Consider the following 16869-nt stretch of genomic DNA (forward strand, 5'->3'; position numbering starts at 1 on the left):
TCTGAAACTGAAATGCATGTCATTATTTATTAACAACTATATTCAGATATAGTTGGTTGTCTCAGTACTCACCGTGGCTTGCATTTTCTCCTCTCTTGAAAGGCCCACTCTGCTTAACTTGTGTATTATTTCCTCAGTCACTTCACCGTGGGTTGCAAGGCAGCTTCATCACTAGTGTGTGCACAAAATATAATGCCTTCAATGAGTCTTTCAAGAAATCGCATGCAATCATCATGGCACAAAGGTTCTACTAAAGATGCTTCCAATTTTTCTTATACACGAACACGACAGAAGCCAGAAACAGCTGTTATTCCGCAGCTAGATGCAGCAGTAGCAAAACAAATTGCAAAGAACCAAAATAAATTGGAACCAATTGTATCTACCATTATTTACTGAGCAACCCATGACATTCCTCTCTGTGGAAAAGAAGGCTCTGGTGGAAATTTGTGTTATTTGTTAGATTTTCGTATTGAAGCTGGTGACACAATACTGAAACAGCACAGTGAAACAACTGCAGGAAATGCTTGGTACACATCCCATAGGGTGCAAAATGAGCTGTTGGCTCTGCTGGGCCCTCTCCTTTCAGAGAAATTGGCAGATGAACCTGCAGATATCTCAGACATTGAGCAGATGTCATTGGGCATTTGGTTTGTTGATGATGATTGTATTCAAGAAGAGTTTGTGTTTTTTGTTCCCATTGTTGTGAGAGATGTATAGTCTGTATCAAATGTCATTGTGAGTGAATGCATAAAGTGTGATCTAGACCTGGAAAAATTACTCAGACAGGCTATGACGGCTGCTCCATAATGGCAAGCATCCAGAATGGTGGTCAGGCAAAGATTCGTGAAAAGTATCCAAAAGCAGCCTTTATCCACTGCGCATCTCACAGACTAAACCTTGTAGTCAATGATCTGAATGATGTTCCTGAAATACGTAGTGCTGTTGGTGTTATCAAGAAGATTATTACTTTTGTCAACGACAGTCCAAAACGATGAGCATTGGCACCAAATATACCTCTTCTGTGTGAGACATGATGGACTGAGAAATATAAATCCATTCATGTGTTTAGTCAGAATTTTGAGAAAATATTTGACTGGCTGATCTTCAGAAGAGCACTGCTGGTGAAACCAGACAAAATGCACATATGTTACTCAGCGCTTGCTCTTCGTGCACGCTTCTTATTTTTCTCTTCATTATTGCAAATTACTAATCAGTTCTTGAGCCTGTTGCCCAGATGTTTCAGTCTGTTCAACTTGATATAGTAGAGGCTCAACAACACATCAACAGACTCATTGAAATATTCAAGGAGCACCACAACCATGCTGAAGAGCACTTTAGGAATGACATTCTCAGTAAGGCAAGATCACTAGCAGATAAATTTAGTATTGAGTTAGTGTTGCCAAAGATTTGCAGTCAACACACCGAGCAAACACAGTAGGCGTGGATTTTGAGAGTTATTACAGAACAAGTATTTATATTCCCTATCTTGACTCATTAGTTTCTTCACTGACATCTTGCTTTTCCACCATTAACACTGCTCAATTCAACTTATTTTATCTGCATCTTAAAATGATGCAAAACCTACAATGTGAAGAATTCTGAAAACGAATTGCCGTCAGTAATGAACTATATCATATTGCTACTATATCTGAATGATCACTTCTTGTCTGATGCATTGACTTTGAAGTTATAAGACAACATAAAGAATCCAATGGGCTACTACTACCTTTGTAGTCAGTATCTTGCAGATCTTCTATCAATGATGTTACTGAACAAAAACAAACAAAAAAAAGTGTCAGGTATGGGATTGAAAAAAAAAGAAACATTTTCTGATGTGTTTCAGCTTCACCAATGATTAACATGTGCATCATGCTAACCTGGACAACAACAAAAAATAAATACATAAAACTAGTTGATTTTTCCTTGTGTACATGTTTATGCAAAGAAAACTTAATACTGCAGTAAGCACCATTGTACCTCTCAACTGAACAGATTTTCGCAGAATGTCCAGATTTTTGCCTCAAATTTTTTGTGTTCTTCCTAAAATCTGTACTTTTCTGGCAAATAGCTGAGGATTGAAGTCATTGAATAATGATAAACATTTGAGTTGAAGAGTCCACATCCTTCAGAAATTTCATGCTAATGAAAAACCTATTATTCTATCAACTTTCTAAGTTTGTAAGAGCAATATTTAAAATCTGTCCCTACTTGTTCCCCTATCGTTTTAGGCTTTGTCCAGATTTTTTGCTCTAAGAGGTTGAGACTGAGATATGAATTATGGATAGGAATATATGTTTTATGCACAGTCTTCACACTTTCCCTTAAAATGTCAATGAACCGCACATGAACTTGTTTATATTCTCCTGCTTTGACAATCTGGCTAGTGTTTTTTTAGTTTTTCCTTTCTTGTCTTATATTTAGCACATCTTCAACATTATCTGTACTAAACATACTGTATGAACAATCATATGTTACTACCTACTATACTTTTAATTGTATGTCTAAACCATTATGCTTATGTAAATATCTTATGCAATCATACATCTGCTATATTTTATAACTGTGTAAACCACAATGCTCACATAAATATCTTATGTATGGTATGTTAGCAATTGTTCTGGAGGTTTTCTCCCTGGGCCTCTGCTGAAAATGGACAGCTTTGTCCAGTCGGACCTCCCCGATAAACAAATGTAAAATAAAAAAACAAATCTGACCTTTATGTGGATTCAAAAAAAAGAAAAGTACATCATGTAACAGAAACCAAACAATGGCTCTCTGTGAATTTACTATACTATTCTGTAACTGAATGCACATTACTTAATGTTAACTGATAAAACAATTAAATAAAAATACAGTATGACAGTGGAAGAAGATAATGCTTTATGATTTGTAAACTGCTCATAACTTGTCACAATCCTTGAAGTGTATAAAACACCTCTTTCTAACCTTTAGAGTCTGGAAAACAGCTTTTCTCGATAAGCAGCAATAAAGACTCCAGCATATAATAAAAATGCATACACACCAGAACATAACAATTAAACATACTGTGCATGTCTCTCTGCATATCTGTAAATTAGTAAGCCATGTCTTTTAAACCTGTAGTAAATGTTATGTTCTCCATGATAAAGTTATATATGTAGTTCTTTGCATACTCTCACCTTAGTAAACATCCTGTAGTGACAAGAACACTGTCTCTTTGGGAGTTACTTTGCAATATGCTTAAATCAAAACTACTTGCAGAAGGCAATGTTAATCCATCCTGAATGCGACCAATACAACACTTCATTAAAATATCTATTAATCTACTAAGAAAACAGATTTCTGCCTCAAAGTAAGAAGTAATTAAAACAGTTAATAACAACAACAACAACCCCTCTTTGGTCTGATGTCCTGTGATTTGTAATGCTAGCCACTCTCCAAAAAATATTTGTTTGGGACTTCCTTATCAATTAAGGTAGATCACCAGCAAAATCAGCACTCCTTGAAGATGTGACAACAATGCAAACAGCACAACATAATTCTCCTGATAAGTACTGCAAAATATTCTATTTGCCATTTCCTATTTAACCAACTGCATATGGGCAGAAGCTGGATCACAGAGGTGAAGCAATCAATACCTTTATTTGGCCAAGATGGGTTTTACAATGCACCTACTGGAGCTTCACCTTCAACAGGGTCAGGCAACAACTACTAAATAAACAAAACCCTATGTTTAATAAAATAAACAGATCTAACGTCACCACATTTCATATTTTGAAACTTTACTATTACAAATACTAACCCATCTCTAAACTTGAGTACAGCGTGATATTCTAAGAAAATAAAATCTAAAATTTGTCACATCAGGACAAAGTCCAATAAAAAGTGTTCCAAATTTCAAACTAAATTATTTATACGTAGCACAACTGAAGTTACAGAAACTCCCAATCCCACAGTGTCTGGAAACTTTTAAACTTAGGGTGCATACATACTTTAAATAAAAATACTAATAACTACATGTAAACATTTGAAATATGCACAGATAGAAAACAGTAGCACAACTCAATCTGGTGCAGGCTTGTATTTCAGCAGACCGCAAAAAGTTCAGGTGTACATCATAACACTCCAGCTGGAACTAATTGTTAATAGTTGTTGTGGTACAGTTCTCTAACAAGGGGTGGACACAGGAGCAGAGCAGAAGTACTACATACAACTACAGAAATAATGGGTGACGTCTGACAGGCCAAAATTAATTCAGACAGCAGTTATACCTTCGGTAAGGCCACCTCCAGGCAGGCAATAGTTAACATGGATGCAGATGCCACTCTATCCCTAATGGGTGATAGCAGCCCCATAAAAAAAAGTAAAACTGACAGTATCGTTCTCTCACAACATGCAACAAAAATGTGCAACAGGCAACTAGGACACAATTATGTTCTAGTTTCAATTGTTAAAACATATACAAGGCTCTAGAGAGCATTCCTGCATTACCAGGCTGTAATTCATACCACACCTTTTGTCCACCTAACCTGGACCGAAACACTAAAGGTGGAGGTGTGTCCATATTCATTACGGATATCCACACCTCCAGACAAGTTGCTCAGCATAATGCATCCGAGATTATCCAAGTGCAGCTAACTTTGGGCAAGACCGCAATCCAAATTGTAGCTTGCTACAGATCCCCCACTATGCCCCAGCATTCCCACTCCTCATTTCTTGATACACTGGAAAATATTAGGGTACAACATAACACCCTAATAATGGGCGATTTCAACTACCCCACCATTAACTGGGAAAACTGCTCATGTACCAACTTATTTTGCTCAACGTTTTCTGGAATTCATAAATTCCAACACCTAGGATCAACTTATCCACACCCCCACTAGGGGCAGCAATATCCTAGACCTGGTCATTACCAACATGGGCAACCGGTGTTCTACACCAGAGGTCAGTTCATCATTGGTCAGATCCGACCACAGGCTAATCATCCTAGACATCCACATCCCACCCCCACCCCCCATTAGGTAAACCACCATAAAAAATTTCTCCAAAGCCAACTTCTCTCTTCTTATGACAGAAGTGGCAAACCTCACAGCACCCATGCAGACAGACAATAGAGGTACGACTGCTGACTCCTACACAAATGCACTTTATAAGCACTTACACGAGTGCATGGCTCGTGCAATCCCTAACAGAAACAAGATGCTATCCTCCAAAAAAGGAAGCCAATATGGTGGTGCCCTGCCATAAACAAACTCTACAACAGAAGAAAGAAACTGTGGCAAAAAAGAGTAAACTCCCTGGACAGCCTCAGGAAAAAGCTGAAATCCCTCATCAAATCCTCCAAAGCTCATTACGAAAACAAAATCGCCACTGATTCTAAAGACAGCCACAAAGCATTCTATAGCTATGTCAAGAATCTCAATGGCAACACTCAGATCTGCTCTGAGTTGCAGCACAATGGCACTAAATGTACAGAACCAACTGATATTGACAATATCCTGGAAGATAGGTTCAGTGCTAACTTTACCCCCCTCTCACCCCCTAAAGGGCCCATCTCTATACCGGAAGAATGCAAAGTTCCTGTAATCATGGCTGCACAGGTAAAAACCACACTCTCAAAAGCCAAGAACACTGCATCCATGGGACCTGACAACATCCCAGGCTGCGTTCTACATGAATTACAGAACGAACTGGCACCCCACCTAAGTACCATGTTCAGTCATAGCCTTACCTCAGGCTTTGTGCCCACTGAATGGCACACAGTAACAGTCATCTCACTCCACAAAGGGGGAGCCACCATGGACCCCAGGAACTACCGCCCCATTAGCCTGATGAGCCTGGTCTGCAAGGCTATGAAATGTATCATCACGGAACTTATAAGCAATGACATTGGTAATCTCCAGACTCTGGACACCACTGAGTTTGGGTTTGTAAAAGGTAGGTCATGTCTCCTAAACCTGATAAGACTTCTTTGAAGCAGTTACCAAAGCTGTAGATGAGGGTAAGGTGGCCCACACAGCCTATCTAGATCTCACCAAAGCTTTCAACACCATCCCCCACTCAGGAATTATAGATAAACTCACTAAACTAGGTATAAATCCCTGTGTCACAAGATGGGCTGCCAACTGGCTCACTGACAGAACCCACACTGTGAAAGTAGCAGACTTCAAATCCGACTTCAGACCAGTGACAAGTGGAGTACCACAGGGTTCAGTCCTGGGTCCTCTCCTGTTTGGTATCTACTTCTCTGAAGTACAGGCTAACACAGAAGGTCTTTGGCTAACAAAGTTCACAGATTACTGCAAACTGGGAGCCATAATCGAAACTCCTAACGATATGGACATCCTACAAAAGGGCCTCACTGAGACAGATGCCTGGTGTCCAAGCCATGGCCTCAAGCTCAATGCCAAAAAGTGCATTGTCATCCCTTTTGGTAAAAAATCTGTACCCATGAACTACCACATAGGCGGTAGTCTACTTAACACCGAAAGTGTGATAAGATACCTTGGGACACAGGTAAACAGTAGTATCTCCTTTGATAATCACATCACTACAGTAGTCAGGAAATCCTTCTATGTGGCACACCTCATCACAAAAGGTTTCTCATCCAGGGAAAAAAGAGGTCATTGTTCCCCTCTACTCATCACTCATTAGACCCATTATAGAATACAGTGCCCCTTTTGGTATGTACCTCACAAAACATCTACAACATCTGGAAAGGCCGCAGAAATACCTCAAAAAGAGGATTACCAGCCTCAAACAGATGCCCTACACAGACCGTCTCAAAATACTCCAGCCTTACTCTGTCGCATATCACCTACTCAGAGACGATCTCTGCTTGCATACAAAGCTATGTCAAACCCAGAGCTGTTGGACATGCTCCACTTAAAGAAATCCCAATACCTCCGAGCTAAACAGTCTAGGGACCTAAACCTTGTCACAACAATAAACATGCTGGAGGGATAGATTCCTGTCCCAGAGACTTCACATACTCTGGAACAAACTACCTATCTATATCAAACAAAGCTCCTCATTAGCACTCTTCAAGAAAAATCTTGATGATTGGATGGGAGATAGGAAATTCACCCTGGGGATCACTTCTGTGGCTCTGCTCAACAGGGGCACAGGAAAATAATTTTCTTGGGTGGCGAAAGCCAGGGTACCTTTTTGGCTAGGCTTATATAGGCCCTAGGGCCAGTAGCCTAGTACCTACCTATGAACCTATGATAGACCATCCTGTTTAGGACATTTTGGAGTCTTTGTCAGCACATAAACAATATCAAGGGGCTGCCCATTTAGGTTTCAATACTAAAATGTACAGACTTCAGTGTGTCTGCTGTCAGTGTAATATACTATGTACTTCACAAAAGCAATGATTTTGCCCCAGTAGTCTTTCAGAAATGAAAACAATCAAGACAAAAAAGCATTCCATGATACCTTGAACCGACAAATGTCCCTTTTCAATCAATAATCAAGAAAACGAAAGATATTGGAATACCTTGAACAGGCAAATGTTCCGTTTCAATCCACAATTCTTCTTGCCTCACCCTGTGTGCTCCTTTAAAAGGCCAGACAGGATCCAGAGTATTGTGTTGCTGTCTATAGCATTCATGAAGTGGAATAATTAACTGTTAAGGGTTAAGTGCAAAGATACTGGTCTAAAGGCCTGGAAACAAGTTTTAATATTATCAGATGTATTTGGTTAGAGATTTGAAATGATCTTGCAGTTGCAGTCAGAAAATGCTGACACCCATCAGAGTCTTCACCTTGTGGTGGGATTTTTTTAAAAAGTAGCTCGACTCTATCTTCAGTGGGGCATTAAAGTGGTTTCACTATTATACCTTGAACTGCTAAAACCTGAGAAACTATAACATCAAAAACAAATGCCTAAAACAAAAAAGGACAAAAACCGAAAGTGTAAGTAAGTGTCTGATATCCCCAAACTTGTATATACCCCCTCCATGGTCACAAAAATAAGAAAGAGGGAGAAAGTTCCCAAAATAAATGAATAATTGTTGAACAACATTAAACATGCAAATTTATAGACACACTCTTCAGACTTATCCTTTATAAACACCTGTTGTGGAATACAATGCATGTGGGCTGTCTGCTGAAAGGAGAGTTTTAATAACAAACAGCTGAATGCCAATCATACCAAAACAGAATAAGGGATGGGAAAGGCATGCTGAGAATTATTAACAAACAAATGACACCTATCCAGAGACTGAAGTACTTTTGGTGTGCTTATCTGGTTCTACCTGACTTCGTCGACAGCTGAGAAGACCGACATCGGAATCCGGAGCTCCAGAAGATCGAAAGCGAAGAAGACCGACGCGAATCGCGGGTTGCAGAACATCGACAATGCAGAAGACCGACACGACGGATGACAACACCAACGCCGAGGATGCCGACATGGGGAAAGGCTGTGTGAGTATGCGGTAGTGACGGACGTTAGGGTGCGAGGCAGGTAAGTGTGGAGATTGACGGTCTGTGGGGATAGGGGTGGGTTAAGTGAGTTAGGTTAGGCGATAGGGCGGTTAAGTGAGTTAGGGTTAGGGGCGATAGGGGCGGGTTAAGTGAGTTAGGGTTAGGGGCGATAGGGGCGGGTTAAGTGAGTTAGGGTTAGGAGCGGGTAGGTAAGTGCGATAGTGACGGACCTTAGGGTTAGGGTAAGGTTTAGTGTGGGCTTGTAAGGATTTTGGTGTGCTTGTGTTGTGTGTGTGGTTTGTGGAATGGGGATGTGTTTTGTTTTGTATGGGGTTTCGTGTTTGTGTACCGTCGGTTATTTCGTTGTCGGTTATGTGTGGTTTCGTGTTTATGGACTGTCGAATATGTGGTGTCGGTGATGTGGTTGTCGGTGTTGTGTGGTTTCGATTATGTCAGGTAGAACCGCTTATCTACATGTGAGTAGGTTTACCTCATAATACAAGTATAGTAAATGACTTGATAGTCATAATGTTGGGGTGAAGAGAAGAAACAGAGACACTACTGTAACCCATTCATCAGACTGAAAGTCATACCCTTACCGTTAATCAAGTTAATTTGGGGTTCTGCTGGTGAAATGACAACAGTAAGATTGATCTGAAAGGTTTAAGAGCTGCAGAACTGGGGCTGTAAAACAGCAGGAGACAGGTTAGAAGTGTGCAGCTCTGTAAGTAATGCAGGCACTGTCTACAGGATGCTCTCCTATCTCTAAGGCCTAGTCAGGTGGTGTCAGAGGGCTGGAGACAATATGTCACGAAGTATACTGACAGCTAAATCAATGGGGTCCTTCTATCTTTACTGGCGTAATAAATCAGGAGAAAATACAAATAATTATTAAATCAATCAATCAGCCTTGTAACCTAAGCACTAGAAGGGGCTTCAGCCAGCAAACTTTGGTTGTTCAAATTATTCAGTTAAACTATGATTAAATGGTGGAAGTTCAAGGGGTGGGTGAATAGGACAGAAAGAACCAAAGCTCTGTTCAACCTGGATTCTAGTACTACATTGGTTATTGTGCTGTGGGAAGCTGCAGAAATTTAGACAGACTTAAACATATTTATTTAGTTATTTCTGTTTAACACGTAAGAGCACATGGATGTGGTTCATTTAATAAAGAACTAGTTCATCAAGGTCCATGGGCTTCTAGCAAAAAATGTTTAAATGGAAGACAAAGCCCCATCTCCTACTCCACAACTAATATAACTACATCAGATGTTGCCAAACCTGGGGTGTACGTTATAAACTGAAGCCCATTTGGTGTAGCTTTGATAGAATGGTCCAAGACTGACTGAATTAATATCAAAGTACTGTGCAAATACATTGACCATCTGCTCACATGATCTAATGAGTGGAGAAATACGCTTTGACAAAAGCAATAGAATTTACATGCTCAGCAAGTGGCAACTGACAACAATATACACTACAGACATTAAACAATGAAATACTAGATAACAAAGGTAGGCAAAGGGTGAGGTGAAAAAGAAGAAGCAAAGAGAGAGGGAAGAGTAAGCAAGAGGAGGAAAAAAACTCAAGCAGGAAGCCAAAAGAGTGGAAGGTAAAGGTTAACAACTGCAGATGACTTGGGAATAAAATGAGAATCCTACAGACACTGGCAGATTAAGAGCGAGAGGGCAGCAGCTGCCAAGACTAAATAGATGCTGGGCTGAATCTAGAAGTGCACAAGCCTCAGGCACAACGCACATTTACATTTACAGGTACCTAGGTCATTAATAGAATACTCCTCTCAGTTTTAGAGACGTTAGAGTGAGAAAGAAATAAGCTATATTTAGTACAGGAGCCCATGACAAAAACAGAAAGAACAAAACACACTTGTCCTGCTTTTATTAAAGACGACACTTTTTTTGTTCTTTACAATAAAAATCCCTGGTGCCTTGGTTCACTAGCCTTCTTGGGAATAAAGCTCACAATCACTACAACCCATATAAATAGTTAACATAATTAATTAAATCAATTTTTTTCATATTCTTAAAGTAATAGTACTCAAATTATATAAAACAACTCCAATTTACTTTTACATTTAAACCATAAGGTTTATAAGTCCTATATTTTAAAATAAAATAACTTTCTTACTTCAATACCCAAGTTTTAATGTTACATCCATTATTCTGGATGTTGTAAAAGTACAAAGAACTTTAAATTATTCACATTATGTTTACAGTCGTATATCTGTTTTACCACCAAGTTATTTATGCAACCTCAATGGATAGCACAGAATCTTAAAATGGTTCCATTATTCTTTTTATACTTTTCTTTTTGTTTTCCCACTATATACTTGATTTCACTCATAAATCATATACGACATCTTCAGATGCATAATCAAAAGTCTGCTCAACTTTTGTATAGCATTCAATTAATTTCTAATGCTTCTGTCTGTAATATCATGTGGCATGAGTAACACACTTACCTTTCACTTCTACATTCATCTGTGCAGTCCGAACGTCCTCTTGAATTCAAATCTCCTGTAGTCTCAAAAGAAAAGGACGTAAACCATCAGTTGCGAACAGACGCAGAAGACGAAAACAGGTCGCAAACACCTGTTGCATCTGTGCGACTGGACGGGATGCAAAGGGCGTTCTTAAAGAGGAATGCCCTTTAAAAAAAAAAATGTTTTTAATTTAAATTAATTTCTCGGCCAGCCTATTTCAGGGGGGTGCAAGTGCACCCCCTTGCACCTGCCTGTGGGCGCCCTTGCTCCCACCCACCCCCCCAGCTAGGCTGCTGAGACATACAGACACACAATAAAGGTAAATGCACCACTGCTTCCCAGACCACCAGCAGCAAACTACCAGTGGGAGAGATCTACAAGGTCTACACTTTAAACATGGACAGCGATGTCCCTTGTGGGACACCAAAAATCCTGTTCTTCTAGGCAAGCCCACTAATGATTGATGCGACCAGGATGTATCTGTACACGGAACAGTAGGTTGTGCAAGCCTGGTATCACATGGGTTAACACAACGTGCGACATGTGTCCTGACATGGGGAGAGTGGGCAGTGTGTAGGGGTGTGTTCATACCCCACCTGCGCTCACAGTAAGGATGAGTGCTGTAGAGTAGTGTCAGGTAGCGGAACTAATGGTATGTGATTATGGGCCTATGTGTGTAGGTGTTGGCTGGCAGGGACCTATTAGGACTGCCCCATGGATCTACGTAATATTTTGATATGGGTATAGCAGATGCCCATACCTCCCAAACAAGCACATCTACTGGATAGTCCATAAATCATTGGGGGAACACATAGGGACCATATCATTGACCTGTACCCGATTACCATGGCCGTCCGTGATTATGAATCGTAATCTAACACAGTCCCAACTAAACCTCCCTAGAACTAGTGATATTAGGACAGGTTGCAAACTACACATAATGAATGACAGAAAAAATAAAATATGAGCTCCCAGTAGAACAAACACCTCTCAGCAGGCAAATGATGACTTGTAATACTAGAAATATACTCTGAGAGGTGACCACGGAAACATTCATGCATGCTTCTTGTACCTCAAGGAATATAAATATACGAATAATCCATAATGAATTAGTAAGGCAAATCGAACTGACTCCATTTAAAATAATAAATATTTTAATAGAGCATGCCACAGGTAAGCGCTTTCACATAAGCTTCATCAGACCGTTAAAATTCAAAAACACATTCAATTAAAGCTTTTTATACAAAGCAAACTCGTGTTGTCAACTAACTTAACTCAATCAAGCATTTAAAGTTGTATCCCAAACATAACACTCACTATATAATGATGCTTCCTAATAAAGCATGTGCAATTAAAAACACATTCTAATGTTGAATAGTATGTGTGAAGCACATCATCATAAAAAACAAAAAAATAAAACATTCAATTCAACAACACAATATGTATCCGAGTATACTTAATATATGTACATCATTGAAAGTCTAACTTACTTGTCATGTTTCCATTAATATTCTAACCAGATAAACTCAGATTTCGCCAATTTTACTATGTAATCTAAACAAATTTCAATCTCATTTGCATACTAGGATTTGTATCTGAAGTTACCACTAAAAAAGGACTTCAGTCAGCGTCGAACATACGCTAAACCACAAATGGCTGATGTGTAATATTTACATGCAAAGGCTCCTATAGCCACTAACCATCTCCTGATCATCCACAGCCCGACTGGTTTCAAACTTTCTAATGAAGTACAAGAAAATAAAAATCAAAAAATACAGTAAAGTAAATACATAAAATAAATAAAATAAATATACTCCACATCCACATGATATCCCCAGTTGTGCTTTGGGAGGTACCTGTGGCTAGTGTACCTAGGCCTACACATACCTTGGTATCCACTGGGATGGGTTCCCCTCGGCCTGTTCGATGTGTCAGGTGTGGCCAGCACAGCTCAAAAATCTGCTGTAAGAGGTCTCTGTCCACCCTATAGCACTCCACTATCTACAGCTCATGTAGCCCCTGGTAGGTTACCCTGGGTCTGTTCAGTCTTCTCTGTCTCCTCACTGAGGGTTGTTTGGCAGCATTCACATTCTCACCACCCTCAGCCTCTTGCACATGTTGGTCAATGTTGCCTGCTGCAGCCCATCTCATTTCATAGGTTTGTTTGTTAAAATTTCCCTGCATGTATACACTGGTGGTGTAGAGTGTGGAAATACCCGAGGGGAAGGTGCTTGCTCAAATTATCATAGTGTTCTGGGCTGGGCTGATCTGCTGGGCCTGTAATCTGCTGATTCTGATAAATATCACCTGTTTGCCCAGCTTGTTCACCTTGATTACTCTCCTACTGCTGTTATCCCTCCCAATTGCACTAGGCAGGTAGAGATATACCCCTAGCTTAGGCATGCTAAGCTATGAGCAATCCCGAGGCACAGGGCTCCAATCCATGTACAGTATGCCTGACCCCCCCCCATGATTTCACCTATATTGTAGTCCTGCACCCGGCTATCACATACACTCTTGGGACGTGCATCACACCCTGGAGATAAACGGGATTCACTATTTTCCACCTCATTTGCATAGTATTGTCTTCTAATGCATAGTGACATGACCCATACTGAGCCTAACCAAAAATAAGCACTGCTTACTGTCGCGCAGACCCGCACACAACTCGTTAAAAGTGCTTTACTATCACCGTATTCAATGTCCCTTGTTCTACCCAGCAACAAAACAAATGGCCTCTGCACGGCTCGAAACCAGGACCCTGCACACCACAGACAATGTGCTTTACCACTAAGCCATGGCAGATATGCATACATCTGAGGTTATCACATACATATCATCCAGCACAGGCATTCAACAGTATAGGACATGAATTCCATCATGTAGATTTCTATGTGCTAATGTCCACACACACACACATATACATATATATATATATATATATATATATATATATATATATGTATAGATATATATATAGATATATACATATGCACACACATACGTAGATATAGAATATATATCTCAACAGAGAACCACGTGACACCAAAGCATTAGACAAGAATGAAAAGGAAACCACATGTGCCTCCTGCATTATGTAGTGGTGTTATTATCAAGGCAAGTGTTGTTCTGTGCATTACACAGGTTCAGACTGTATTCAGGGTAAGATTAGGGCTGCTAACATTACTCACCAGACCTATTGCCGAATGTATGGGTATGTCTTCCCAACCCAATCTCTTGGCCGATTGCGACATTTATGGCCACTATATAGGAAAACAACAAAACACGCTCCTCAACACATCCAGTAGTTAGCCACTCACAGACACTAACACATAGGATATGACTGCCAAACACACACACCTGTCACACCTTGGAATAAAACACCTACCTGTCTATTCTATCACACTTCAGCATTACGCAGTTACAGAATGCGCTACCAAGATTACTGGGACACAGCACTCCCAGAGGTGTACTTCTAGGTGGGTGACATCATCAGCAATGGCAAAGTCGACGATAGGGATTGTATGGAGTGTGAGCAGTCTAAAAGCATTATTCTGTTCCCAGACAGACAGAGACACACACACAGATGGCACTGACCTAACTACCACATTACTTTACAGCATCACACAGTTACAGAATGCGCTACCAAGATTACTGGGACACAGCATTCCCAGAGGTGTACATCTAGGTGGGTGACATCGTCAGCATTGCAAAGACGGTGATAGGGATTGTATGGAGTGTGAGCAGTCTAAAAGCATATTTCTGTCCCCAGGCAGATGGAGACACACACACACACACACACACACACACACACACACACACACACACACACACACACACACAGCTGGCACGGCTGGGATTAGAACACTGACACTAACTACAGAACGCGCTACCGAGATTACTGGGACAATGCACTCCCAGAGGTGTACTTCTAGGTGGGTGACATCATCAGCATTGGCAATGTCACCGATAGGGATTGTAGGGAGTCTGAGCAGTCTAAAAGCATTATTCTGTCCCGAGACAGACAGAGACATACATACACACAGTTGGCATTTGAACACCGACCTAACTACCTTATCACAGTACAACATTATGCAGTTACAGAATGCACTACTGAGATTACTGGGACACAGCACTCCCAGATGTGTACTTCTAGGTGGGTGACATCATCAGCATTGGCAAAGACACAGATAGGGAGTGTATGGAGTGTGAGCAGTCTAAAAGCATTATTCGGTTCCCACACAGATGGAGACACACACACACAGTTGGCATAGCTGGGATTCAAACACTGATCTAACTACCTTACCATACCGCAGTATTACGCAGTTATAGAACGCATTACTGAGATTACTGGGACACAGCACTCCCAGAGGTGTACTTCTAGGTGGGTGGCATCACCAGCATTGGCAAATATGGCAACAGGGATTGTATGGAGTGTGAGCAGTCTAAAAGCATATTTCTGTCCCCAAGCAGATGGAGACACACACACACGCAGTTGGCATGGCTGGGATTAGAACACTGACCTAACTACCTTATTACACTACAGCATTACTTAGTTACAGAATGTACTACCAAGATTACTAGGACACAGTACTCCCAGAGGTATACTTCTAGGTGGGTGACATCATCAGCATTGGCAAAGATGGCGATAGGGATTGTATGGAGTGTGAGCAGTCTAAAAGCATATTTCTGTCCCCAGGCAGATGGAGACAAACACACATGCCAGTGGTGTGATCAGGACAACTGCCTATCTACAGGCCACTATTACAATACTACATAGATACAAGCCGCGCCACAGACACTACACCTTTCAAGACTGTCAATATGACCTTCTAGGAATGCGGACATCGACATGGATGCTGGCAGTTACGATGTACATGCCTGTGAACCTGTGTGGTCAATGTAGGAATCCATCCTGAAGTGGAGTATGGCCATCTGTTGACTTGACGACTACTATCGCTATAAAGGGTTACAATGGCCATGCCCATACACATAGAGGCACATAACCGACACAAGGTGTCACTGGGCATGCTCACACACTTAGTAGCACATGGCCGTTTGGAATGCACTATGTGTCCATCTACAAAATGTTATACTGGGCATGCTCATACACTTAGTAGCACAAGGCTGTTTTGTATGCACTCTGATTCTAAACACGGAAGGGCACAGTGGCCATGCTATTACAGTTAGACGTGAGCAACACATTGTAATGGACTCTGGTGTCGATAGTTGTCATTGTTAGCAGGAACGCTGCACTACATATATATGACACTGGTCTTCTACACAACATCTGCTGCTGTCCGTTACCTCAGATGTACCAATCTATACCTGGCACACTACTACCACCCGTGGTGATGTCCTGCCAGGAGTGACTACTTCGCCCATATAGTGCCATTCATAGTCGAATGTCCTGAGATCAGGTTAACACCCTGACACCTAGAGGACAACTGCATTGTATGTGTATGCTAAACAGTGCTAGATGTGTAACGTTCGTAATCACAGTTGCCCAATGTAGATCCAACAATGGGGAATACTGACATCTGTGCAGTGAGGAACACCTGGCTGAAGGCTCAGTTGTGCACAATAGCACTACCACCGTATGCATCGGAACCAGACATGTGGCCCATAACACAAGTATGGACCGCTCCAGGTGGTGGTGTCCCCATGTACATGAAGGCAACTCACATGTACTGACCAGTACACCCTCAAAAGGCATCACAGATGTGTCAGGTGCAGATCACAGTGTCAAAAGCCACATTCTAGGTTGTAGCACTCAGACATCACCATGTCCTTGGACCAGCAACACACATCCTGACATGTGGTAGGACATATAATAGTACAACACCATGTGACCCATGACCAGTTGACTGTACCTAGCTCTACATCAACTGTGCAGACTTCCCATGTACTGACACAGTTGCATCATGTTTTATGCAATGCAATGATACCACTGTTCA

This window comes from Protopterus annectens, chromosome 8.part0 (genome assembly GCF_019279795.1).
Source record: "Protopterus annectens isolate FY-2018-M chromosome 8.part0, PAN1.0, whole genome shotgun sequence".
Classification (NCBI taxonomy): domain Eukaryota; kingdom Metazoa; phylum Chordata; order Ceratodontiformes; family Protopteridae; genus Protopterus; species Protopterus annectens.